General features: G+C 39.5%; 1 protein-coding gene across 1 annotated transcript in view; it reads left to right on the top strand.

The window, feature by feature from the left end:
• Positions 1 to 26,075, top strand: part of egfra (epidermal growth factor receptor a (erythroblastic leukemia viral (v-erb-b) oncogene homolog, avian)) — a 66,300-nt gene that overhangs the window by 5,661 nt on the left and 34,564 nt on the right. The gene's annotated exons all lie outside the window — the stretch shown is intronic.

Here is a 26,075-nt window from a genome sequence, read left to right as displayed (position 1 = left end):
GAGACATCTTTCCATTTTCTGTGCATTCTAACGCAGGGCTCCAGACTAACTTTTTTTACTAGGACCACAGTGGCCCATAACTTAAAATTTTAGGAGCGCCAGAAGAAAATTTAGGGGCGCACACCGAAATCGACTTGCAAAGTAAATATTCACATTTCCTCTCATTTTCACTGTATTACTGTATTACTATTAACTCCGATACCGCCCTTTTTTCACACACATCGGCCCACCTTCTTGGTGTTTGGTGTTTGTTTTCTTTGTTCCTCTTGCAGTAATACAGCCGGACAGAAGTGATGTGACAGGCAAACAGCAGGGTTTCTGCCATTGTGCCATTGTTTCTACAATTTTTTCAAGTGTTTGAGCATACACACAAACGATGTGACGCTCACACTTGTAGTATCACACCTGTCCAGAACCTGAGAACTTGAGGTAGTCCAACTTCCATTCTGTGGTATTTTGTATATGAGTGTGTTCAAAAGGTCAGCAAGGCGTATTTCACAATGTAGCTTTCTTTTTTGTCTACCTCAGACAAAACAAGCCATGGAACTACTGTCTCATCCAATTAATGATCTGAATGATCTTGCAGGAAACCCCTAGTTTATAATTTCATTTCCCATTTATTTTCTTGTTTACCATTTATTTTGTTAATTATGTATACTTTTATTTCCTTCCTGTTTTGCAGCAGCCTGTTCTGGTGCTATTTCATTCTGGAAATGTACTTTAAAGTGATGCCATATTTGCTGTATATGTTTACCTTTGTCTAAAGAAAAAAAAAATGTCAACCAAAAAAAACAACCACCTTCCAGTCCCTTGGGCATCACTCGCACAAAGTCTGCGTAACACTTTCTGTATTCGGTAAGTACGGCCATCAAAGGAAAAGCATGCTCCAGTACTATATGGACAATTAAATCACTCATTTAGTCCACACCTTTCACTCAACCAGCTAGTTTTCACTCCAAAAACTGGCTCAGAGCAGCCCTTTCTCATTCGAAAAAGAAAAAATTTTCACCCATATTCAACTCTTGTTCTTCTGTTCCCACATACTCCAACAGCCAGCCCACCTTAAAAGACCTCTTTTTTTTTTTTAAAAACTCTCGCTTGGTGAGTTGATGTGGCACTGCCCGTTTGTTTCGCCATTAGCAAGCAGCATTTAGCTCCCTTAACTCCCATGCACCTGTAGCTATACGCTAACCTGCAAAACAGTGGCAAAATAAAAGCTGCCACACAGTAATATACGATATACATTAAGTAATATATTGTATGAATGGATATTTATGCTATATAGATACATATACACTAGGTCTCCAACTTACGAGCACCCGACTAGCGAACACTCGCGGATACGAACACAAGCCGACTGGTCTATATTTTATTCTATTTTGCCTTGTAGTCGCTCAATCAGTATTTATACTGCTACTGTACATGCTTTACCAGTAGAGGGCACTGTGACACTGCTAATGCAGCTTAGAGCTAATGAGAACAACAGAGGAAGAGTTAGACGCTGGGGAGATACAGTGTAAAGCTAAATGAAAAGCTAAATTGTACAACCGGGACAGAGCGTGTGATTAAAGTTATGAAGAGTCAAAAGGCCTGCTTAATTCTACACCACCCACAGAACACTACCTCTTTTAGAAGAGTCTAATGACAACGACGACTTGTCCTATTTTCAATATCTCCTCCTCCAGCTCCTCCACAACGACGTATGCTCGGCGACTCCTCTTCAAAGGTAAATAACATTTATCATTACGTTTTATTATATCACTTTTATTATTGTTTTTTTCATTAATTATCCTCATTTAATATTACTACTGCATCCAAACTCATATTTACATACATACGCATATACTGTATATGTATACACGTACATGTAGTACCTATATCATTGGTAATATTACCTTTTCCTCTACTTAAGAACGATTCAACATAAGAACGGTTGTCTGGACTAATTGTGTTTGTTAGTTAGGGACCTAGTGTATACATTATTATTTACGCACATATTGATCACAGTTAGTTTGAAGACAATTAAAAATATCCTAAAACTGTTACTACTGCGCTTTATTTTGATAAATATCCACCGGAATCGCCTGTCTGCCCTTTTGGCTTATGCGCATGTGCAACCCGTCTTGTGTTAACATTCACTTTGTTCCTTATTATTGTGAGAATGAAAAATAGCCCGTAAAATGTGCGGTCAGTTGACGACAGCTTGTCACAGGCTAAGCCTATCTATGCCAGCGTGTGTAATCACTCACGTTTCAATCTTATTTGATTTCTAGCATCTTTGTTTAAAAATTTTGCGGTCACTGCCACTGTGGTGGCAGCTAGCTAGCTCCTTTTTGTCCCATGGGCGAGCTACAAGTGGCTATCACGTTCATGGGGTATGTGCTAACTTAACTTTTTTAAAGTGTCACTTAACAATCTTGTGTTCTTGTTATCATTATAATACTTACGGCTTGTCTTCAAAACGCTCGTTGTGTGTCTTATTTGTTATACATAAACACGTAGTGTGTCCAGCTTTAAGAGAGTGACGCTATCACAGGGGTCTCCAACAGGTAGCTCAGAGGCTAGCAGTGGCTCCGCAGCTGATGTTGAATAGCTCTCCACAGAATATTTTCTTCACCTCTTAGTAGTTTTATAAGTGTTCTATTCAAACATGACACCTGCTTCATGACAAATGAGCACACTGAGTGGAGATGTTCTTTGTAAAGAAAATACAATTTAAATGTTGCCAGTCACATAAAACACAAATAACTCACCTTGTCAAAGTAGCTTTAATAATGCTGCAAGTTGGATACACCTGTGCTATCTTAACCCTGGACTCTCAATTTATACTGTTTATACAGGGCATATTTCTATAACAAAAATTTTGTTAATTGTGTTATTTTGACCTAAACAGTATGTTATTGAACAATTCATCTTCCATGTCTTTGCATAACACTATAACAGGCATAATTTTAAATGTAGGTTTGTGTCAGATAGTACAAAATTTAGTACTTTTGTACTAACATAGTACATATCACATAGTACTATTTGACTAAATAGGTCAGGTAACAAAAGGAGGCTCGACATTTAAGACTCTCACTTTAAGTGCCCTCAGCAACTTTGCCATTCAAGTTTTGCAGTTTTGCAATGTTCTCGGTTCATCTTCTGCTGGTTGTTGAAAAAAGTTAAATAAGTTAATAAATGAATAAATAAGTCATAAAAATATTTGTCATCATAAAAAAAAAAAAAATTGCCGACACAGTAGCAGCACAACACAGCGACAGCAGTCCACCCTTCCATGCAGCCCACCACCACAGTTTCAAACAATCATAGAGGAAACCCCGAACGGGTCGTGGCACAAAGACTCAGTGTGAGCGCAGACCCGTACGAAATGCCGAGTCTGAGTACGCCCTTATTGGGCCGTTTTTGTTTATTTTGACCTAATTGGAATTTTGATCTCATAGAAATTGTATGGGTTGCTGATTACTAACATTAGGCTCAGATAAAAACCTCACAGGAGGATTCATATTTAATGTAGAGCTGCCCTCTAATCAGCTTAGAGAGTGAGTTGTTGATATAGTGGATATTTTCCAGGTCAAGAGGGCTAAGCCTTACCGCCTGGCACGGGTCCAGTTCTGCACTCCAGGGTATTTGTACCAGGGGAACATTCTCTGCCTTCACCATGCAGTGATTACCATCAAGTGGTTTGTTGTGGTAATTAAAGGAGAGAGTGGTGACATTCATGGAGGTTGAACAGCTGTGAGACTGCAGTTAAAACAGATAGGGAGTCCATGAGCACATTATGTAATGATGACGGTTTTTTATGGCGCGAAACACTACAAGACTCTTTCCCCCCTCCAGGGTCTTTGGATTTAATCATGAAAGCATGTGGTAATGGAGATGTTGCACTTAAGGTTCCCACCAGGAAATTAATTTTGAGTGCAACGAAGCATCGGTGGTGTTGTTGTTGCAGCCTACGAGGCAATTAAGGAACGTTACAACATGCTGTCTGGGGAGGACAATACATTTTACTGCCGTGGGACTTTATGAATCTAATCGCCGTCTTGCACCAGCTCCAAACATTATGTGACATACTGTATTCCAGCAGCTCGTCTTAAAATAGCGGCAAAGTTTACAATGCCAATGAAATACCCAGGAGGTGATGTCGTGCTCATAAGCGTTTGCGAGAGATGCGAGGGATGACATCTTGTTTTCTTCCTCCGTAGCAGCCCATCAATTTACACTGCCGGCAGCCCCTATCATTGTAATTCACAGCTGGAAAAATTATACTTTACAAACGCATGACAAGATAATTTGCTGGTGTATTTTTGTATAATGTTGGAGACAAAGCTTTAGGCAAACACACACACACAAACGACACAATTAAGGATTTCTGAAGTACTCGAGAGAAGACTGTGGACTATTGTCGTTGTATGGTTGGTAAGGTGTTGATAGTTGGCCCCATAGGACAGATGGTCTGACCACATTCAACACTTTATGACACACGTGTACCACCTGTTTTAAACATGATAATGATGTCCATAATTCGGGGCTCCTACCAGAACCTGCTGGATGAATTATATAATAGCTCTTTCGGCCTAAGGGTTTGTCTGGAGTGTGTTGCTAAAGATAACACCTGGATTAAGCTACTGTGACTGGTTTCTCCGATCTTAACTCCAAAGATCACATTTAGGACGCTAACGTGCTAAACTAGGATAGTAAATGCTATAAAATAGAGTCAAATCTTTATGGTTGAACAAAATCCATTACAAGAAAATGGTCAACCTCTGATTCGTTCAGTTTTCAACAATTATTCTTCCTATAGGAAATACCAGAAGTGGAAATCGTCTGTTCCAGGGTCAAACTGTCACCCTCATAAAGCCTTTCTTAACTGTATAGGCAATGCTTTAATTTACGTGTGAGCTTACCTATGGAAACAAGTGTAAAAATAAGAAAACAATAAGCTTTAATAAAAAAGGCGCAATTCCAAGTGTGACATCACAGATAGAGCTCATTTTCTAACATTCGTAATTGTCACAAGTGTAAAAAGAAGTTAACTCTTGTTGACGCCTCACAAAAAACTTCATCCTGTGATGCTCCCTGTACCAAAGCCTGGTGTGAAATGCTGACGGCGGTGAATTTTTGTGCCTTTTACAGTGGGGCTGTTCCACTAGCGTGCTCTTCTACTAGCGTTTTTGGCAGCTGATTCATAAAAACAGTGCTCATGTCATATAGAGGATCTTTGATAAGGATATTTTGGCAGTAGGTTCATAAAAACAACAGTGCACTTTTGTCATACAGAGGATATTGGGCTGTTGCTTTTTCTGTAGTTCCTCAAAAACCGTGAAGTCCTCCTGTCAATTTAGGGCAAAAAACATGAATCTCGATTTTCTTGCTTAGAATTGAGATAACACACACTGATGCGGTCTTGAAAAGACAGTTGACGGGGTGACTTTTTTTTTAATAGAAATTAATAGAAAGACAAAATAATCCACCAACTCACTCAGTCTACCATACATTCATGGACGTAATCATGCACGTAAAGCTTATGAATGATAGCCAGCACGCCTCACTGGCCAGGCCAGTGGAGCCAACACGTTGGGGATGGACAGGGAGAAGGAATTGTTGGCCGTCATGCTAACAATAGTGCAGAGTGAGTCCCTGTGTCAAATGTTTGTTTGTCATGCTGCTCGTTAAGCAAAATATTTACAAATTAGATGGCATGTTAGTGTGAATCAGGATGGCGATTTTTTTTTTTGGCAGCTCTGTCATATAGAGCATTTTTAACCAGCTTCAGCTTATTTTACTTATCCTTTGACACATTCGCTGTTAGATGCCCACAGCAAAGCTCCAAAAAGTGCCGCATGAAACCCCTCTGGGATGCCTTTTGTGTGTTGACACAGGGTCGTAAAGTCATGTCTACATGGCAAATTAAGGTCAGACTAGACAGATAAGTCTGTGTCAAAGAAGGCCAACAAAGTCCTGAATAAAGCTTTTGTCACCATCCGTGGAGGGGGCAGTTTAGTCTGCATATAGAAGGAATGTCAAAGCATTTATCTTGTCTCTCTCTTGAATATTCAACATAGTGACACCTCATCATTTCCAGTTCCAATTCAAATACTGTAAGATGAGAATGCAACACTGCAAAATGTCAGTAGGAGGCCTTCCTAAAGATGTGACAGGCAATAAGAAACAGGCGCACAATGAATGGATCAGTTAACAAGTACTTCTGCATGTCTGTACTTTTAAATTGCTCATTTTGCATCTAAAACATGCATAGGATCTTTCCCACAAAACACAAAAGAAGCACATCTTGACTGATCTTGACTTCCCAACCACGCCCGATATACAGTAATTCCATAACAAAATGAGTGGGGTGGGGGGCAGTCTCGTGATTAAACACCAGGCAAGCCTGATCAGGTAGGGCATGAGAGCACTAGCATTAGAGGCACACTTTTATGTAAACACATCAACTCACAACATGAATAAATTGTGTGCTTTTGCAAAGTCAGTCTGTGTAAAAACATGATCTAAAGTAACAGATGTGCCGGATCACTTTCTTGAACTATTCCGACAAAATGTGGATAATTCCTGTAGAAAAATTGTATCCACTAACGGGGATATCAACTTTTGAGACCCGTTTAGTCTAAAAGACCAGTGCAAAGTGGACCACACAGGAAGCAGCCAAGATACTTCATACATCAGCTGCTTGACAAGCTTCTAAGACATTTGTGGAGCCATTGTTCTCCTCGCTGTAGGGGATTCCTTTTGTAGAACCAGGAGTATTGAAGAGATACTCCTCAGACTGACCTCAAGGGAAGTGGTCTCACAAACAGAAACCACAAATAGCCAGTGGGGAGTGTCGCTGTACACCTTTAGACTTCCTTTGCTTCTCTCAACCAGTTTAAATTTGAAATAGAGACCAACTTTGTATCGTGTAAAGATGCATAGCCAACATTTGGTGTGACTACTCAAGAAACTGACCAATAATCGAGTTGTAAAACCTTGTCCTAAAATGCAACACAATAGCTCTCAGTATGACCCAGTGCAGTGCAAGCTACAACCACCATAATAAACAAATAAAATGAAATGACTACTACTTTATAGGTGCCTTTCTGAGCACCCAAGGACACCCCATAAAGCATAAAAATGAGGAAAAACAATAATAACTACAGTCAAACCTCGGTTTTTGAAGGCCCCACTTTTTGTATGATTAGAAAATTTCCGCCAAAATTTGGCCCCAGTTTTTGTACACTCTCGATTATCGTATAGTATTGTGTGCAACAAACTGGTCCGTTTGCCCTGTACGTTATCATTCAGCAGAATTTAGTGCTCGAACAAAACACCCTACATTTTTTTTTATTGACTGCGACTGCTAAATAACCCACCATGGGGCCAAAGAAAGTTGGGAGTGCCAGCAATTTGATAAAGAAGGTGAGAAACGTTATTGAGTTCAAGAAATAACTCACCGGAAAGAACAAAGATGGCGTCCCCTCCCCACCACACTCTCCACTCCTTCATTGAAGGTAAAAATGAGGTCAAATGTTCATTTGTCCATTTAATTCATGATATTATAATTATTTTGCATTGTTTTCTGCATGTAATAATTATTCTCTGTAAATGTGTTTTGTGTGGGGATGTCCAATATTGGCTTTTTTGCTGATATCCGATATGCCGATATTGTCCAATTCTCAATTTCCGATTCAGATATCAACTGATACAGATATGTTTAAGATCACTTATCTCCTGTCGTGGAAGGACTGGACTGGACAGGACTGGACTTATAACTAGGGGTGTAATGATTCGTTTTAATAACGATTCGATTCGTATCATGATTCGTGGATGCCGATACGATTGAAGGACGATAATGGTTCATTTGGAACGATACGATCCGAAACGATTCAGTAACATTAAAATTCAGTAATTTTTTAGCCAAATATTCAACCAGTGTGACTGTGAAATAAATACCTGGGTACTGGACAGGTGAAGTTTCCTAGATTCCTGTTGTTTTTTTGTAAGGGAATTGGGTATAAGTGATTAATAATGCTGACATAAATAAGAATACATTTTCAATGAGTCCAAAAATGTGTTAAAAATGCAATACAAAATCAGGATGAACAGAGGTTGGTATAGCTTGCCATGATGAGTTATTTACTTAAATATTGCAATGCAAACCTGCACTTTGCACCCAAAGATGAGGGATGTTATGTACATTCCTGCCAACCCACATTAACTCCTATTTCCTGATGTCTCAGCTTGACTGACTCTGACTACTTGCAAGTCATGTTGCCAGCTTGTATGTTTAAGGTTTAAATACTTTGGAAGCAACTGGCGGGCCGGATTCAAACGCTTGGCGGGCCGCATGTGGCCCCCGGGCCGTAATTTGGCCACCCCTGCGCTAGGCCCTTTTGCGGCCCTTTTGAAATGAATCAATAACAAAAACTGGGTACCACTGTGAACAAAACATAACATTTATACCTTCTCTTTACCTACAAGAATTTTGGTTGATGATGTGGAATTGATTTAATTTGACTAATTGTGTCTTGAAGCATTTGAAGTAAAAAAAGATTGCACCCAGCAGAGGTGCTGTTAAGTCAGTCTTAATTAGTTGCTGCTGTCTAGAGAGGTCACATGCATGACATTAGCTAGGAGAAGTTAAGCTACATCGAAGACCTCCTGTATGGCACATTAGTCCACTCAATACGACACTGGCGAGGAAACAGGTGTTCAGAACATTTAGAGAGATTCAGTGTTATTTTTCAGTTGTGTTATCAAAGTATACTAATGAAAAAGTTGGCAATTGAGCAAGAACAGCATCTTTCATTAGTGCTTTGTTTGTGTTATTATATTCAAGATTATTTCAATCTGCGCTCACCCAGCCCAAAAACCTAAACTGGGTTGGTCCACAATGCCCACAGAATGTAATAAAAACCCAATCCTTGAAATGTATTGTGAGAATCAAACAACACTGCGGCCTTGTTCCCCCTTTTTTTGAGCGTGAAAGCAACACCTGATGAGATGGGAAGATAACTGCCAGCTTTTTTTCCACCTTTCCACTGCGCCCCAAGAGGGGATCAGATCATGGAAACGACTGTAAAATGGAGCTTTGTAAGCGTGTACAAACAAGACATCGGTGACCGCGTTTAGCAACTTACTCCAAAGTGAAGATTAAGTCTATGTGCTATGTTTGGCCTGCAAAGATAACAGGCATGATGAACAGAGCAGAAGTGAGGTCTCACTTGATGTTTACAGGCAACTAACAAAGAGGAAAAGCTTCACTTCTTCCTTTTTTATGACCAGCCAACATCTCTTAGATACCTAACAAAAAGCGGCAAGGCCGCTAAGGACAGAACCACCATTGTCTCAGAATGACACCAAAATCCTTCATCTCAACTCTTTAACATCTCTCAAAGCCAGACATGGCATGCTGTTTTCGGTGAGAGAGGGGGTGGCGTTGAGAAATGATCTTCCAACTCCCATCGGCCCAGAGCAAAAAAACATATCTGCAACTAGGTCTGAAGCAGCAGATGGATGTCTGGAAAGGTCATCAAGAGAAGCTACAGCAGCCTGAAATGCTACAGTGTCTCACATTACACAAGATCGCAACCTTTATTTCACTACCCACATCCATCTTTTCCCACAGAGTGTGCTTTAATGATAAGAAAAGGCAAGGTTTTCATCATGGACCGATTTGTGGAAGATGAGGAAAACTGAAGTGCACTGGCTGCAGGGCTGGACAGGACTGCATGTACTTTATTTGTTTGTATAAGCTAACTCTTCAACTCCCGAATGATTGCAGGCAAAAGGGTGAACATTTGTCAAAACATGCACCACCACTGTGTTGTATGTGACAAATCTTTTTAAATCCCATTAGTCTTTGAATTGAGATCTCACACAGCTTTTACAATACACTCACTTGAACATTAGGGCACTTGGCTAAATCACCACAAAATTTGGGACAAACCTTCAGGGGACTGACAAGAACGTGTTTAAAAGTTTAGCAAGATTGATTTTTTATGTGGTCGTTCAAATTACCCAAAAAATGTGACTTGTTAATGTGCGCAACAGCACGACGTCACACGCATGTCCGTGTGTTTATGGAAGTAACGATTACTGCAGTGTGTACTCTCCTAAAAGAAAACTGCACTTCTTTTTCAATTTTGTGCATCATCCACAATCCTTATGTCAGACATGAACACACATGCCACTCTTTTTTCTGCACGTTCTGAAGATATAAAAACAGACAAAAAGAGGCAGCTGAGAATGCACGTAATGGGACACACCTATTCCGCCTATAAAGCCTTCTGGAAAAAAAACCTAACAATGCTTTTTACATCATGTGACCTTTATATTAACAAAGCTACAGCGACATTGTTATTATTGTTATTAACATTGTTACGCTGAAGAACTACGTTCTAGGCGTAGTGACACTTCGCCACAGTATACTGGCTAACTAATAGCCGGCTAGCGACTAGCTGTACCACACACTTGCCCGCAGAGCATCAACATACTCACAACACTTCTGGCAACTACCGAAAGGTAACGCTGCATATCGGAGCTGCCGCCACTGCTGCTGTGTTTTTGTTTTTGAGTTTGGAAAAGTTAACGGTAGGTACAGCTTTCGTTTCTATGTTGCCCAGTGCGCCCAGGAAGGAGGTTCCGGTAATGCTTAAAATGACCAAAATACTGTCTAAAACACTAAGTATTACATGTTATCATGAATGTACCTGTTACTACATAGTCACAGCATGGATATAAAACCAAAAAACATTGTTGGAGGTTTTTGGAGGTGTTTTAATAGCGGGCTTTGTAAGGAGAATAGGTATGTCCTATTACGTACATTAATTACGTGCCTCTTTTTATCTGTTTTCATATTGTTACAGGGCTCCAGACTGTTACTAAATGGTCGCATTTTGAGACTAAAATATGAGACGTGAGTAGATTTTTCATATACTTGCGCATGTGCGACCAGATAAAAGTACGTCCGTTGACAAGGGACGCACTATGTCCCTCATTACCGTGAGAAAAATAGTGTGTAAAATGTGGAGTCAATCGACGGCAGCTTGTCACAGTCAAAGCCTATCGATGCTAGCGTGTGTGATCACACTCGTTTCAATCCCATTTGATCGACTTTTCTACCGTCTTTGTGTACACATTTTGCCTGGCTTTCACTTTATTCTGTCTCTCTGGCAGCAGCTCGCTAGCTAGAGTTATCCGCCCAGCCTCTGGACCACGGTCTCCAAATGTGATTTTTTTTTTTTTAAACCACTATAACATTTTGCCTTTAAAACAAACAAGCAATGTGTTTCGTTCAGCGCTCGTTTTTGTCCCACAGGGAAGCTAGCTGGGAAGTGGCTGTCATGTTCATGGTGTACGTGCTAACAAACTTTTTTAAGTGTCTCTTAACAAACAACCTTGCTCTCTGCTCTTGTTCTCTCCACTCTGATTTTGAATAGCTCACCAAAGAATATTTGCTTCAACTCTTAGTATTTTTATAACTTCAATTCAGACATGTGTTTAATGACGAATGAGCACAAAATAGCATAAAGACAATGAGCACACTGTTTGAGTGGAGATGTGCTTTGTAATTAAAGTACAATTGAATGTTGCCTGTCACATAAAACACAAATAGCTCACCTCTCCTTTCTTTTTCTTCTCTTTTTTTTTGTCAAAGTAGCTTTAACAGTGCTGGAAGTTGGATACACCTGCACTATCATAAACCTGGACACTCAATTTATACTGTTTTATACTGTCCTGTTTAAGCAGGACAGATTTCTGTGACAAAGATATTTAAATAGTTTAATTGTGTTTATTATCTTATTTTTAACAAAGAAATATATTATTGAACAACTAATTTCCAATGTATTAGTATTACACTAAAACAGACATCAAATTACACAATTAAAGGGTTGGTAATAACAAGGTTTCCCTTATTTAATTTTGTAGAAGTTGGCAACCCTACCAGTTAATTTGCGAATTTTATTTTATTATTATTGAATATTTTTTGATGCTGACAGACTTCTGCTCCAGAATTCAGCCCAGTAGTTGACAGTAATGCGTAATGCCAACCCACATTAACTCCTATTTCCAGTCTTATTTCAAATTGTTGTGATTGATTCTGATTTACAGTCAAATCTCAGTTTTTCTATGATTCGGTTTTTACTGGAAATTTTCGCCCAAATGTTGTCCCGTTTTTTTGTCCACTGTCACGGTTTTTGTACACTATTACAGCTAACAAACGAGTCCATTGGCCCTGTGCTGTATCATTTTGCAGAGTCGAATACCCAAACAATGCACCCTAGGTGTTGTTGTCTCACTGTCTGTGCATTTTCTATTGTGTGCGACTGGTAAGGTGCTAGGAGTGAAGGGGGCCCAGGCACAATTGGCCCAGTGTGACAGCGCCCTGCTGGTTGGATGCTAACTGTGTGTTATTGACTTGTTTCCTGCACAGTACTAACTGGAATGGTACTCAGTCGAGGACAGGTCTCCAGTAAGCCAAATATAATCTGTACCATTCCTTTTTTGCACTTTTTCACTTGGTTGACACATAAAGTAAGTTGTAGCTGCTGGATCTAGTGGGCCCCTACCCCACTTGGCCACATTCTCCCTTGGCCCATTGCTCAAAAAATGTTTTGTTGAAATCAGGTGTCATGAGCAAATGTAGTTTTCATATAATCCTTCTAACTAACCAAGAAGCTAACCAACACACGATGATCAAAACATAACATTGCATGTTTTTTTGGCAAACATGCTGGGTGCAATGTCAAAGTATCCTTGAGCAGGATAGTAAACCCGCAGTTGTCCCTGAAGCTGCGTCATCAGGTGAATGAGGTGAGAAGGTCAAAGAGCTTTGTGCATCTTACAGGTAGAAAAGCCATACACTGAAGGAACACGCCAGCAAACAACGGAGAACTTAGTCACCTGTATTTACTCGGATAAATAATTTTTTTCCTAGAGGAGACTAAGGGCAGCAAGAAAATGGGCCAGTCCAGCAAAATGGAGACTGTGGAGTATAAGGCGACAGAAACAGCAGACACTAATGTTAGCATGTGTGTGTTTTTTTTCTCACTGTGCATCAATAAATTGGTATGAGAAATATAGTAGCCAAGTCGCATGTAGTGGAAAAGGAGGCATGACTCTCTGGTGGGATTTGTCGTGTGGACAATATGATAATATCATTTATTATCCTAATGAAGACCACAGCAATGTTGGCTCGAGACAACATAGTTGGGCCGCTTGTGTTCAGTAATGTCACTGATAAGGGAAAAACAAACGTCTGGTCCAGCATGTCTGCTACCTGTGATGACTGATAGAAAGCAGCCCCTTTGGGTCCCTGCATGAGGGGGCGGCCTTGTAACAACGACCCCCACCTCCACCCCCAGTCGTCATAATCATCCCAAACAAGCTCCCATGTTGTTTTGGGGAGGCTTTGTTAAGCACGTCAGGGGCAGGATAACACCCCTGCCGCTTCCAACAATTGGTCGGCCATTGCTCTAGTGGAAAATACTTAGAGAAGGGGGCCCCCCGAGAGTTGGCAGCGGCATGCCGTTGCATTTCAAACATTTCAGCTTGATGTGTCATGGAAAGGGCGCCGGATACAAATTCTCCTGTGCTTGCTCTTGCAAATTAAATCAGTCAAACTTTTCGGTAAGAAAAGGGGACGATTCTCCAAGCTGCGTTTCGGGTCTGGCTGTCCCCCACAACCAACCTCAACCCCTCCCTTGCCTGAAGCGACTACTCATCAGTGGGTTTAACGGCCTGCTGATGCGTAAAGCAGAGGTTGAGCTGGTGAGTAAGCATGCTCACGCCAATCCTTGGGGGCTTTTCTGGAATATTCCTTTTATGGCATCTCTTAAGAGGAGGAGTTGTTGAAGGTCTAATGGAGGAGCTGACGGCAGAAATGAGCCAGTGCTCACTCTAAAAATAAGAATCAACAGTTGATTATGTCCTTTTGTTTTAGCCCAAGTGAGGAGTTATCTGACCTGGGCCCGGCCGTGTTGCAACAGGACTGCTTGAAGCAAACCAACTGGGGATTCCCAAATCACAGCTGCAGGAATCATGTGTGAAATACAGGTTTTTTTTGCCTTGTGGTTGTTGTTTTTGTTCCCGCCTGCTTCTCTTTTTCAACGGTGTTGTATAAGGCGCGGGGGGGGGTGTTTAGAGGAGTGAGTTAGCAGGAGCATGCTCGCCCGCCCACTCCCTCTCCAGTCTTCCTCTCCTGCTTCCTGTGGGATTGAAGAGGAGGATGGCTTTAACAGGGAGTAAGTTGGGGGGGAGTGCAGCTTCTTGGCTGCAATGGTCCTTAACAAGAATAATGTGAGGAAGTGCATTTTAAGAGAATGGGAGCACATTATTGGAATTCAAATGGAAAGGAATTGGTGGGGTTGTGTTAGTTTTGAATAACAGGAATTGGATTGTTTGGGGCCTTTGCAAAAGGGAGATTTATCTGAATCTCAGCCCAGCTGTGTGTACATAATCCCAATAAATGAACTTTGGGGACCGCTCATGTGTCTGCTCACAATAAGGTGCATCTTTGAGCTGTCAATGTGCAGTTACATGTTGTTTGTCGATTATTCATAGCAGCAGCAAATGATAACCAGCATGCTTTCAAAGAGCATCTGGTGAGTCAGTAACTCTAAAATTAATCAACTTGCATTGACCTTTGTGTTCATTCTCATTTTGTTCCTGCAGGACATATCTGATTCTTTATCCGCTAAATGCTCTTCCAAGTGTATCTGCTGCTCCAGGCTACTTTCTAAATTGTGTTGTTGTCCAGAAGCTGGTGTTTGGAATAATGCAGGGGAAGTTTCTCTAGTATGGAGCCAGAACACTGACACTGAAAATATATTTTTGCATTGTAGAAAAAGATGTATTCATACAAAGGGTGTAACAGTACACCATAATCACGGTTCGGTTCATGAATGAACAGTACAAGAACAAAATGAAAACAAATCAGGCTTCTTCTTGTTGCTAGACATAAGCTGGATTTCACTGTATTTGTTTATGGAGTCAGCGCGTCACTATATTGAGAGACGCCTCTTGTCCGTCACATAATGTATTTCCTGTGTGACTTTGCTACACCACTGTACCATACGGAATGTGCCGTACCGTTACATAGCTATTTGGCACTGAAAAACATTCAATTAAAAAAACACAGACCTAAAAAAACACTTCAACCAATTACTAGTATGATAATTTGAATTCATTTGGATTTACATGAATGAAATGTATCAAAGTTAGTAGAGGCATTAATGTGTTTGCTCATCTGCTAGAATAGTGTTTCTCAATGTTGTGGATTATATGAACAAATAAGTAAGTTTGATGAATATTTTGTGCATTAAGACTGTTTAATCTTGAAGATTTCATTTACGTTGGTGTTCCAATCCCCGCACGGCGCAGCAGTGAAAACCTTTCACTGTGAGTGGGGATTCCTCCCAAAAATTTGGCTTTATCATTGGATACTGCTATATCATGATCGTTAGATTTTCCCCTTCGTAATAAATTAATATGCAGACTTAAACCATAGCCATCGTGAGTGGACAAAAAAGTGAAGCTGAAATTCAACCCACTCAGACGGAAGGATGCCAACATTAGACTGTAGTAAAAGATATGTAGGATGGTTACTTATCTATTTATGAGCGCTCATGTGAAACTTGTGTTACTACTAAAATGTTACTATGCAAAATGCAAGTTTTTGACCCGTAATTAGTACAAAATTACCGAAATATCCGGTGTATAAGCCGCTACTTTTTTCTCAAACATTGAACCCTGCGTCTTATACAGCCGTGCGGTTAATATGTGGTCATTTTCAAATCTTGTGATTAGAACTACTACTATTACTACTAATTGTTTAAATATGTATTTCGGAAAACGCTATTACTAAGATAGTCCATCAATACGGCAAAAAAAGTTCAGGAAACAACCAAGAAACGCAGAGAAGCCACCATTCTCGGCGTTTGCTAACCCTGTCAGACTCGTTAAGTGTAGCCAGAAGTGCACACTCCAGTTTAGTGAGCAACAACAAGTAAAAAAAAATGAAATAGCAACAATAGTAAATAGTAATAATAAAAATAGGTGACGGGATGTAGACGCATTCTTCTTCTTTTTGTTTATGGCAGGTTGCAACCAACGTTTAGGTGCATACTGCGACCTACTGTACCGGAATGTAGACACGTTGTGCACAGTGACAACCTGGTAGTCACAATCTTCCATCATAGAAAACACACAAAGAAATTATGCTTTCAAGTTAAATGGGATGGATTTGGCTGTCAGAGTAGGAACTGTGCAATTTTTGCACAAGTCTGTCGGTAGATTCTTAGAGCGTGGAGTTGGAAAAAAACACTATCTACAACAGGTTTTGGAAGGTGGTACAACTGACAGATGAAGAGGACACTGAGAGCACACCGACGATGTACAGTATGTGACGAAGGAATTATGACGTTCAATTTTGACACGGAAGAGGAAGACTTTCGTGGTTTAGTAAAACCAAGAAAGTGTATCACTTTTCTTGTAGGCTACTGTCATCTATGTTACATGCACTATTTGGCACTGTTTAATTAGCCGTGTTGCACCATTGTTTAGCACGCACTGTTTGGGAAAAAAATCATTTATTTTCTTAAAGGTTTAAAAAAATCTTCCTGTGTAACGTATTTCTGTGCACTAAACATCCCATTTTATAACGTGGACACCTGCGGTTTATACTGTATATGCACAAATCAGCTTTTTCCTCTAAATTTAGTAGGCCTTATACACTGAAATTTAGAGGTTTATGTTTTTTAAGTGTGCAGGAGTAGCGGGTACATGGCTTCAGGTCAAATGACTGAAGGGGTACGCCACAGTAAAAAGTTTGGGAACCACTGCTCTACGGCAAAGTGCGGCGACCATTTTGTTTTCATACCTATTGACAATTTGGAGTCGCAAATTAACCTAACATGCATATTTTTGGAATGTGGGAGGAAGCCGGAGTACCCGGAGAAAACCCACGCATGGATGGGGAGAACATGCAAACTCAGAACCCAGATCTTCCAGATCTCCTGACTGTGTGACCAACATGCTAACCACTAGGCTACCGTGCAGCCCAGTAGAGAAAAGACCTTGTTGCAATTTTTAGTGTCTGTTTTATTTTTCAATGGGAATACTTGTGTCACTCCATCTTTGTCTACAATGCCAAGATGTATTTTTATGTAACATTGTCAGCTCTTAACATGTGCCAAAAGCAGTTTCATTCAAGCGACAGTCAATGTTTTCAATAGAGCTAACCTTATTATTATTATTACTAGTATATATTTTATTGCCCATATACAGTATCAAACAATTGGACGGTGTCCAGCGGTATACATCATGGCCATTGACAGCCATACGTCTAGACCTTTCCTTCCCTCCCCTCCTCCTCCTGTCGTCAGTAGTACATTATGTTAGATTCCGTCCATCCGTCGTCCTCCCCCGGAGACGAGAATCAGCTACCATCTGGTCCAGCATCACAGGGTAGCCGCCTGGAGTGGATCCAGTGCAAAGATCAACTTCCTGACATGTCAGAGGAAGCTTGTGTTTCATTTTTTTATCCTTTTTTTTACTCGCCACCCTTTTTTGCCTCTCTGAGGCCTGGAGATGGTTGCTTTCTGGGTCTGAGGCATCTCCCACTCAAAGGAAGAAAGCGTTTAGTCTTTTAAAGCGAGGAGGATATCAATATCATTAAAATCACACTCATAAAAAATGTACCATACCACCAGAATATGTATACCGTATATCCTCATATAGTGGATGGGTGCGTTTATTAACTCAAATACAGAAAGCGCCAGGTGTCTACAGTATTAGGGGTTAGATATTTAATAGGAGGCAGGATTTTTGTTTTGTACAATCCATTTTAATTGTAATAAATATAATATTCAATATTGTATTGACAATAATATGAACAACTCTGAATATAAGACAAACCCTCCTAATGCTAAAGACAAAATTAATATTTAAGCTCATGTTTTAAATGTTTAAACTCTGCATACATGACAGCCCTTTTTTTCTCAGGGGAAAATACCGTTTTATATTCGAATCAGATTGTAATGCACATTGCATGGGAATTAAGTGAAGGACAAGGACAAGAAGGACAAAAAAGCCAAAAACCTACCACTTCCACACGGAATGAGAGGAGAACCTTTTTTTCATTTGATCTCAGCCATGGCATGTTGGCTTGGTTCTGCTGGCTCATGTAGCCAGTCTCCATGCAGCGTGAAAGGTAATGTAATCTAACGTCATGTCTCATAACATTACTGACACCTAATGACAAGAATACTACATGTAACTTGTCTTTCAATATGTTTTGACTAATAATAGGCCATAGTCAACCACGAAACAGCGATCATTTATTAATTAATTATTTTTGAAAAATTCGATTATAGTGAGGGAGCGATATTTGAACCTCGATATAGCAAGGGGCGACTGTATATGAAATCAAGGTCAAAACTACATTTATTTTCTTTACTAAAAAGGCATTTCTTGTTACCAGGCGCTTACTACGTTAGATCGACATGCTTATCTTAAGTAATAAAGACTAAAATATGAGATATATTGCTTTAAATAAGCAAGATATTTGGGTAACAGAACAAGAAAAAACTTGTGTACCGTGCTAAAGACAACTACCGCAATACATGATGGTATCAGTGAGGGTGATTTGTAGTGCAGAAATAGGGTTCCATGCTTTTTCCCAAGCAAAAAAATAAATGTTCATGCTTGCTTTAAACTTGTATTTTATTGAAATTACCAACATTTGTTTCAACTCAAAAGTATAGTTTTAAATTAAATTAAATGCGTCTGGTGCAGTTATACCTGCCTCATTTTCTGCTGTGCATACACACAACCATCTAAAACAAAAACCACACTTTGTAAAAATAATAAAATACATTTCATATTTAATAAATTAATAAAATAAAATAAAATAAATAATTCACAATTCATTTCAAAGTGGCAATAAAGATCATTATACGTAATACATCAATGGTTTAGTTCCATAGTACAATTCACTAGTATTTCAAGTACGTAGCCTTCATTATCTCCACAGTTCATGTACACATACAGTTGGCTATTAAACATTGCACTTGTAAAATAAACTAAAACAATTATCGAAATGACAATACAGCTGAAGCCATAGCAACATATAAAAAAACTTAAGCAATGAGAAGATTTTGCAATTGATCATAAAATAATAGCAAAAATAACAACTAAGTGTAGAAAAACACTTTCGGTTCAGGGTGTCCATGGCACATCCATCCATCCATCTTCTATGCCGCTTCTCTTCATTAGGGTCACGGGTATGCTGGAGCCTATCCCAGCTGACTTTGGTTGACAGGCGGGGTACACCCTGGACTGGTCGCCAGCCAATCGCAGGGCACATATAGACAAACAACCATTCACACTCACATTCATACCTATGGACAATTTAGAGTCGCCAATTAACCTAACATGCATGTTTTTGGAATGTGGGGTACCCGGAGAAAACACACGCACACACGGGGAGAACATACAAACTCCACACAGAAATGCCCAAAGGCGATTCGAACCCAGGTCTTCCCAATCTCTTGACTGTAACTGTGTGGCCAACAAGCTAACCACTAGACCACCGTGCGGGTCCACAGTTTACTTTTTTTAAGGTTTTGAATGGAATTAGCTTCTACAAATGCAATGAGGACTTTTATTGTATATATATGCATCTTACCAATATTTTAGTTGAGTAATTTTATCCGGAATTTGGATGATAAAGATGATAAATGCAGTTTTGCATGCCACTTGAAAAGTAGTTTGCCGCCAGCCGCAATGGAAGCAACGTTGCTCGTTGTGTCTCGAGAGAGACATGAGCCACTTCTTCTCTGAGAACAAGCCCAAAACATCAGGGAACTTGGGAATTTGCAAGTGACGTCACAAAAAACAAGGTCAAAGTTGCTTATAATAAGTGGACCTGGCAGCACTGAAAAGAAGCCGCTGATTGCTTCTGGCTATCATTCGATTCATAGTGCTATTTAACCGAGACCACTGTATCGAACGGTTTGATGCAGATGCATGTGTTGTTGCACCCCGAGTAATTAGTAATTTATTCAGGTTGATGATGCCGATTAATTGGGGCTATTTGCACATTGAGTCTCAACTGGTGGGTTGTGACCCAAAAGTGGGTCGCAGTGCCGTTTTCAGTGGGTAGCAGGTCTATTATTGACTCACTGTCCGTGAATGCACCTTGCATTCTTGTCTTGCTCTGGCAGCATGATGTGTGTGCCATGTTTATGGGCAACTTTGTCAAGCATGAGCGGGAGGTGAAGGACATCAAGTGTGCACTTAATGTCCTGTCCGTCCAACACACAGCTGCAGATGTCTGCTGGAGAAGAGCGGGCCATAAAGAGAGACATGTCACCACAATAGCTCATGTTGTGTTTTAAATAGTACTTTTTAAATATAAAATATTTGAGAAGTTTGAGTTGAAAAATATTTGCAATTCGGGTCTCCACTTGTCATTAAGGTGTGACGGTGGGTCCCATAGCCAAAGCAGATGAGAACCACTGTATTAGAGCAGAGAGTTAAGGAAATATAGTATAACCACTTCTACAGCTTAGCTGTTCAGAGAATTTAGGAGGAAGTATGCATATAAAGAAATGAGGAAGTTGATTACTTCATTGTTTTTTTTCTCTGATGCTGAGGGTGAGGAGCAGTGCAACCTGATTTAAGTGAAAAATGATTTGTGTCCATCCAGGACATCTAATGAGAACTATGGGAAGGAGGGTGTGATCATTTAGCTCTAAATAAGGCAACTCAGCGATGATTTGTAGTATTACATAAGATACTTTGGCATAATGTTGTTGACAGGAAAGGGGAAATAAACAAGAATGCCAGTTAGCATCCAAACAGGCCTTTGATTATGTATATGTTTTCATGTAATTGAATGAGCAGACTGTTGATGAGGTGTAATTCAATTGCAGGTAGTGAGCAACAGGAAGCCAATGCAGCTTGCTCATTTCTCTTGCGTACTGTAAAAAAAAAAAAAAAGTGATTTCAGTGCGTATTGGATGTCTGAAAAGAAACCATTAGATGGCTTTTGAGAGGATATTTCATCGTCCCAGGGTTTGAATTTGTGGACTTTTTTATTGTTTTGTCTGAAAACACAGTTTGTTCCACGGTGTAATTGAGGAACTTAAAATGTGAAATTTATGGCCGACCGGGGTCGAATTCAGCATCGTTGTCTGGAGATAAATCTTAAAGATATTGGTTTAGTTTTGGTCTTTTTAGTATAGCCCATTAAAATAGATTTGATGCCAAGCGATGCAAGAAGAAATTAAGATATCACAGTTTGGTTGCAGCGCCTCTTGCATAATAACGGCATGCAAGCAATGTGCAATAACTTTTTAGGTAATGTGACATTAGGCAAGCTGGTTGCTGGGCAGTTGAGGTTGAAGGTTGCAGGTTATGTTGAATTTTGACTGTGAACAGGTTTTAATTTGTTACATTTTCTTAGTTAAGCACAAAATTATAGAATTAATCAAATTGTTTTGTGCTTAGTTAATACATTTTTGTATTTATTTATTTTTATGCACCTATTCATTTTTATTTTTGAACACTTCTTTTTTTCTTGTTCTTCTTTCTGTTTTTATTTTCTTTCAATAATTCATATTGAACATGATTTGTGACAATGACAATTGTTTTATTGCAGGTGTGTTGAAAGTGGCCATTAGTAGTCCACATTTTGGTTTTTACTGGCCCATGGCACATTTTAAAAATACAATTAAACAAGAAAACTAAAAAAAAACAACAGCAAAAAGTGCAAAAAACACCAAAAGGTCATAACAGGAGAAAAAGTTGACACTTTCACGAATAGTCACTTATGACACAAAACACGCAGGCTGATTTCAGAATAAAGTCTTAGCATATCTACATGGGTTGGTTTTAGCTTGTTTACAACATGAAATTATAAAAATGGCTCAGGAACTGAATGTGTGTCCCTGCTCTATTTTACTTGTGCCTGAAAAGAAAACTTATGCGATTTCTTACTGGGTATAAACACATGCACGCACGCACGCACACACACTGATCCTGTAGCCCCAAAAAACAAACATCTACTTGCATACACACTTGACCTGCAATGTTAGTCCCCAGGTAAACAAATATGGTGTGGTTGATCAAGTCCTGTTAAATAACACATATAATAATCCCAGTGCACACACATGCACAGCCACTCCTTGCTGATGGACTTAATACATCCATGTGAGGGCAGCAGGAAGTGAAGCAACAGCTAATTAGGCTTTGTCACTCATAGTCTGCGTAAGCACAAGCTCAGCCCCACCCCTTTGTCCTGTGCTGCAGGTATTTGGGGCATTCCATCACACTTGAGTCTCAACCATCAAATCTTGGAACACTCTTAGTACAGTACATTCAGTGCATGGCCCCAGGTCCACAATATGTTTATTACGGTTTATGTATAAGTGCACTGATTCTTGCTGGGAGATGATTCTGGTATTTTGGTCACCTTATTTTGCTACATTACAGAGGAGGTCTACCACACTACAAAAAGTAGAATCATCACGTTTGTGACATAAAAAACAACAAAAATAAGTGATTGAAGAAAGTCCAAAGTGTATTTTTTACTCACTTTTCATTTCCCACGATGTTATATTCCCATTTTATACCGCATTCATTACAATTACATGCAAATGTGTCATGGCCAGTAATGCAGAGTCACCAATGACAACTCACCAAAGCCACAAAAGGATTGCAATCCTGTGGGAAACGCTGTAATGGTAAGTCATATTAATACAGAGATACAGTCGTCCCTCGCTCCATTGTGGTTTGAACATTGCTTCCTCACTTAATCACGTTTAAAAAAAAAAAAAAAAAAGTATAAATTTTTTTATAATGGCTGTTTTGTGGTTGACTACAGCCTATTATTAGTCGAAAAAAATGCATATTAAAGCAAATTTTATGTATGTGGGAAAATGCCATTCATTTCAATGGGAATTTATGGACCAGAAAATGGAATTCCTGGAAAATGGGAAATTTTTGGAATGTGGAAAATAGCTCATGTTTAGAGGACTCTAATGTTAAAAACTGTATTTAGCATATTGTAAACAGGTTTTCTGTGCTTTAACTACGAAAATATTCAGTTTTCTTGGCAGAAATTCAAGCATCACGGTCGGGTGTAGAACCAATTAACTGCGGTAAATGAGGGAATACTATATAACTTTTCTTGTTCTTGTCAATGTGGCTGTAATGATCCTTCATCCTTTGCTGCGCTTTAATATCGGAATATTACAACGTTATTCTCGTAAAATGTAAACATTCTGTAAGATATGGCTTTTTTTATAAAAAAAAAAACCTTTTCAAGCTTTTTCCTGAAAATGTGTAACTTTTTTTAACCACCTATTTAACATCTTTCTCTCTTTTTTGTAAGAACATAACAGTGCGGCGTCTTGTAAAATTTAGACTTAATTCTGGTAAGATTATGACTTTTTAAATTAAAAAATGCTTTCTTGTTGCAAGATTTAGACTTTTTTCTTTTATATACTGTACAACCCATCCATTTATACATTTTTTTATGCCGCTTATCCTAATCAGGTTCGCGGGGGTATGCTGGAGCCTATCCTAGCTGACGTCGTACATGAGGCGGGGTACACCCTGGACTGGTCTCCAGCCAATTGCAGTTTATATACAACTTTTTTTAGTTTTTTTTTTCCACTTTTTAAAATTTTTTTATTGTAACATTACGATTTTTTCATAATGTAACGTTCCACTTTGTAGTACAGAATCGAGGAAAAGACTTCTTGAGACGTCATCTGTACTTCTGTGAAGAAGGTGTCGGACGTTTCGCTCCTCATCCGAAGAGCTTCGTCAGCGAACTAATAAGTGCTGGTAGCTAAGGCCTTAAATACAGTAAGAGTGGGCGGAATTGGTGTGCCAACACCCTCCTCCTATTGGTTCCTAAGGAACCTCCTATTGGTTCCTATTGGTTCCTAAGGAACCCTCCTCCTATTAGTTCCTAAGGAACTAATAGGAGGAGGGTGTTGGCACACCAATTCCGCCCACTCTTACTGTATTTAAGGCCTGAGCTACCAGCACTTATTAGTTCGCTGACGAAGCTCTTCGGATGAGGAGCGAAACGTCCGACACCTTCTTCACAGAAGTACAGATGACGTCTCAAGAAGCCTTTTCCTCGATGTACAACTCCTGTACGACTGAGAGCCTACACAGATGTAGTACAGAATATTAGAAAGTCGGTATGATGCACTTGTACACCTCTGTAGTCACATAAACAACTGTTGTTAAATCATTGGACCATTTTTGGGGTTCGTTAGATTACAGTGAGAGGAAAATCAAACTGTCCCATCAAGGAACGCTTGTGGTGGTTTGTGTGTTGATTCAACCTGACCTTGTTTCGCTCTTGCGCGTTGCGGCCTAATAAGGAAGTCACTTTATGGTCCTGGCAGGCTATCAGGCCATTTACCACCTGCAGGACTGTTAAGAAATCACTCCAGGCAGAATGTTTTCTTGTTTTAGCAATCCCGTGTTTTTCTCCATCCTTGCGTAGCACCCAAGTCTGGAGTGTGTATGGGAGGGAGGAGGTTTTGCTTACATCACCTGCCTCAGGAGAAAACAGCTGGTATATATGCTTATAGTTGCTGTACAAGCCAATTAGGAGTCGCTAGTATTTCAGTCAGCCAGCGATGCCCAATTCAGACTGTTAACACACGTCTGTTGTGCATGTTTAATACCATTTTAGTTAGGGGAATAATTGCACAGCTTGCATGGCTCCGCTAATTAATTTAAAGCTGGTTGGTGTGCCTGACTTGTGCAGGACAGTTGGGTCGGTTCATGTCAGAGACGACCCTCAGGGACAAACTAATGAGGAGGCCGAGGGAGGATGACAGGAGACAGATGTTTGTGGCCTAATTCTCGCTAATTCAGTGCCCACGGTGCTCTTGTTGTTGTTTTGCTTAAATTCAGAATAACTATACAGTACATAAGGACATTAAAAAGGCACACACACACATACGGTACACAACCTAATGAGATCCTACACAAAAGCTTGTCCAAAATTGTGCCTTGATGACGATAATGATGCTCAGAAAGGTGTTAATTTAACATGTTTGTTGTTGTTGAAGTGCACTGCATAGCACTGAGAACTGTTTCTAATATTTTTACAACCTTACTTACTGGAGTAATAGTCAAGTCAAGTCAAGAGATGCTCAAGTGTTTGTGCATCTCTGATGTGCAGGAGGAGGCTGTTCCACAGTTTAGGCGCAGCCACAGAAATAGTCAAAATATGATGCCATGCAGTTCTACACCACTGCAAATTACTACCACAAGTGTGCAGACCTAAACCTTATCATGCCCATAAGATGGTTTTGAATAGTTTCACTCTAGTCCTGTAGGTGGCAGTAATTTGCTGCTGGTCACGGTCCAGACTGTATCGTAATGTTATGGCTTTGTTCTCGTATGTTTATGACTCAATGTGACACGTTCTTATAAGATTACAACTTTCTTTCCCCCAATTTTTAAAAAACGGAATCATAATTTCAATCTTCTTATTGCAATGTTTATTTTTTTCTCGTAACATTCCGACTTTGTAATTAATTAATAATTGCAGTAAATATGCCGGATTTAGCACAGTGCTCATTTAGAGAAGAGGCACAGACGTAAAAACATAATATAATACCATAAATTTTAAAGGAAAACTGAATAAAACAGATACGCTAATACAGCTTCAATAAGAGCTGTAATAGAATAAAATAAATGGGAACATGACAACATTTTTTATCGTAACATTCAGATTTTTCTGATTTACATTCAAGTAGGTACATAATGGTTTTGGTCTCATAGGATTGCGACTTTATTCTTGTAAAAGTAACCGTTTTTTATTGTAAAGATGCGACTTTATTCACATAATTATTATTAATTATTTATTCTCACAATTTAAAAACATATTTTTTTTACACATTTAACATTTTAATATTGCGCCTTTATTCTTGTAAAATTTGAAACTTTATTCAGGTACAATTATGACTTTCCCCCAATAAATACAACTTCATTGTCCCCCAAAATATCATGCTATATTCTGACGTTTTTGTTGTAAA

Source organism: Dunckerocampus dactyliophorus, chromosome 2, assembly GCF_027744805.1.
Source record: "Dunckerocampus dactyliophorus isolate RoL2022-P2 chromosome 2, RoL_Ddac_1.1, whole genome shotgun sequence".
In the NCBI taxonomy this organism is placed as follows: domain Eukaryota; kingdom Metazoa; phylum Chordata; class Actinopteri; order Syngnathiformes; family Syngnathidae; genus Dunckerocampus; species Dunckerocampus dactyliophorus.
The sequence above is the reverse complement of the archived record's forward strand: the minus strand, read 5'-3'. Positions and strand labels throughout refer to the sequence as shown.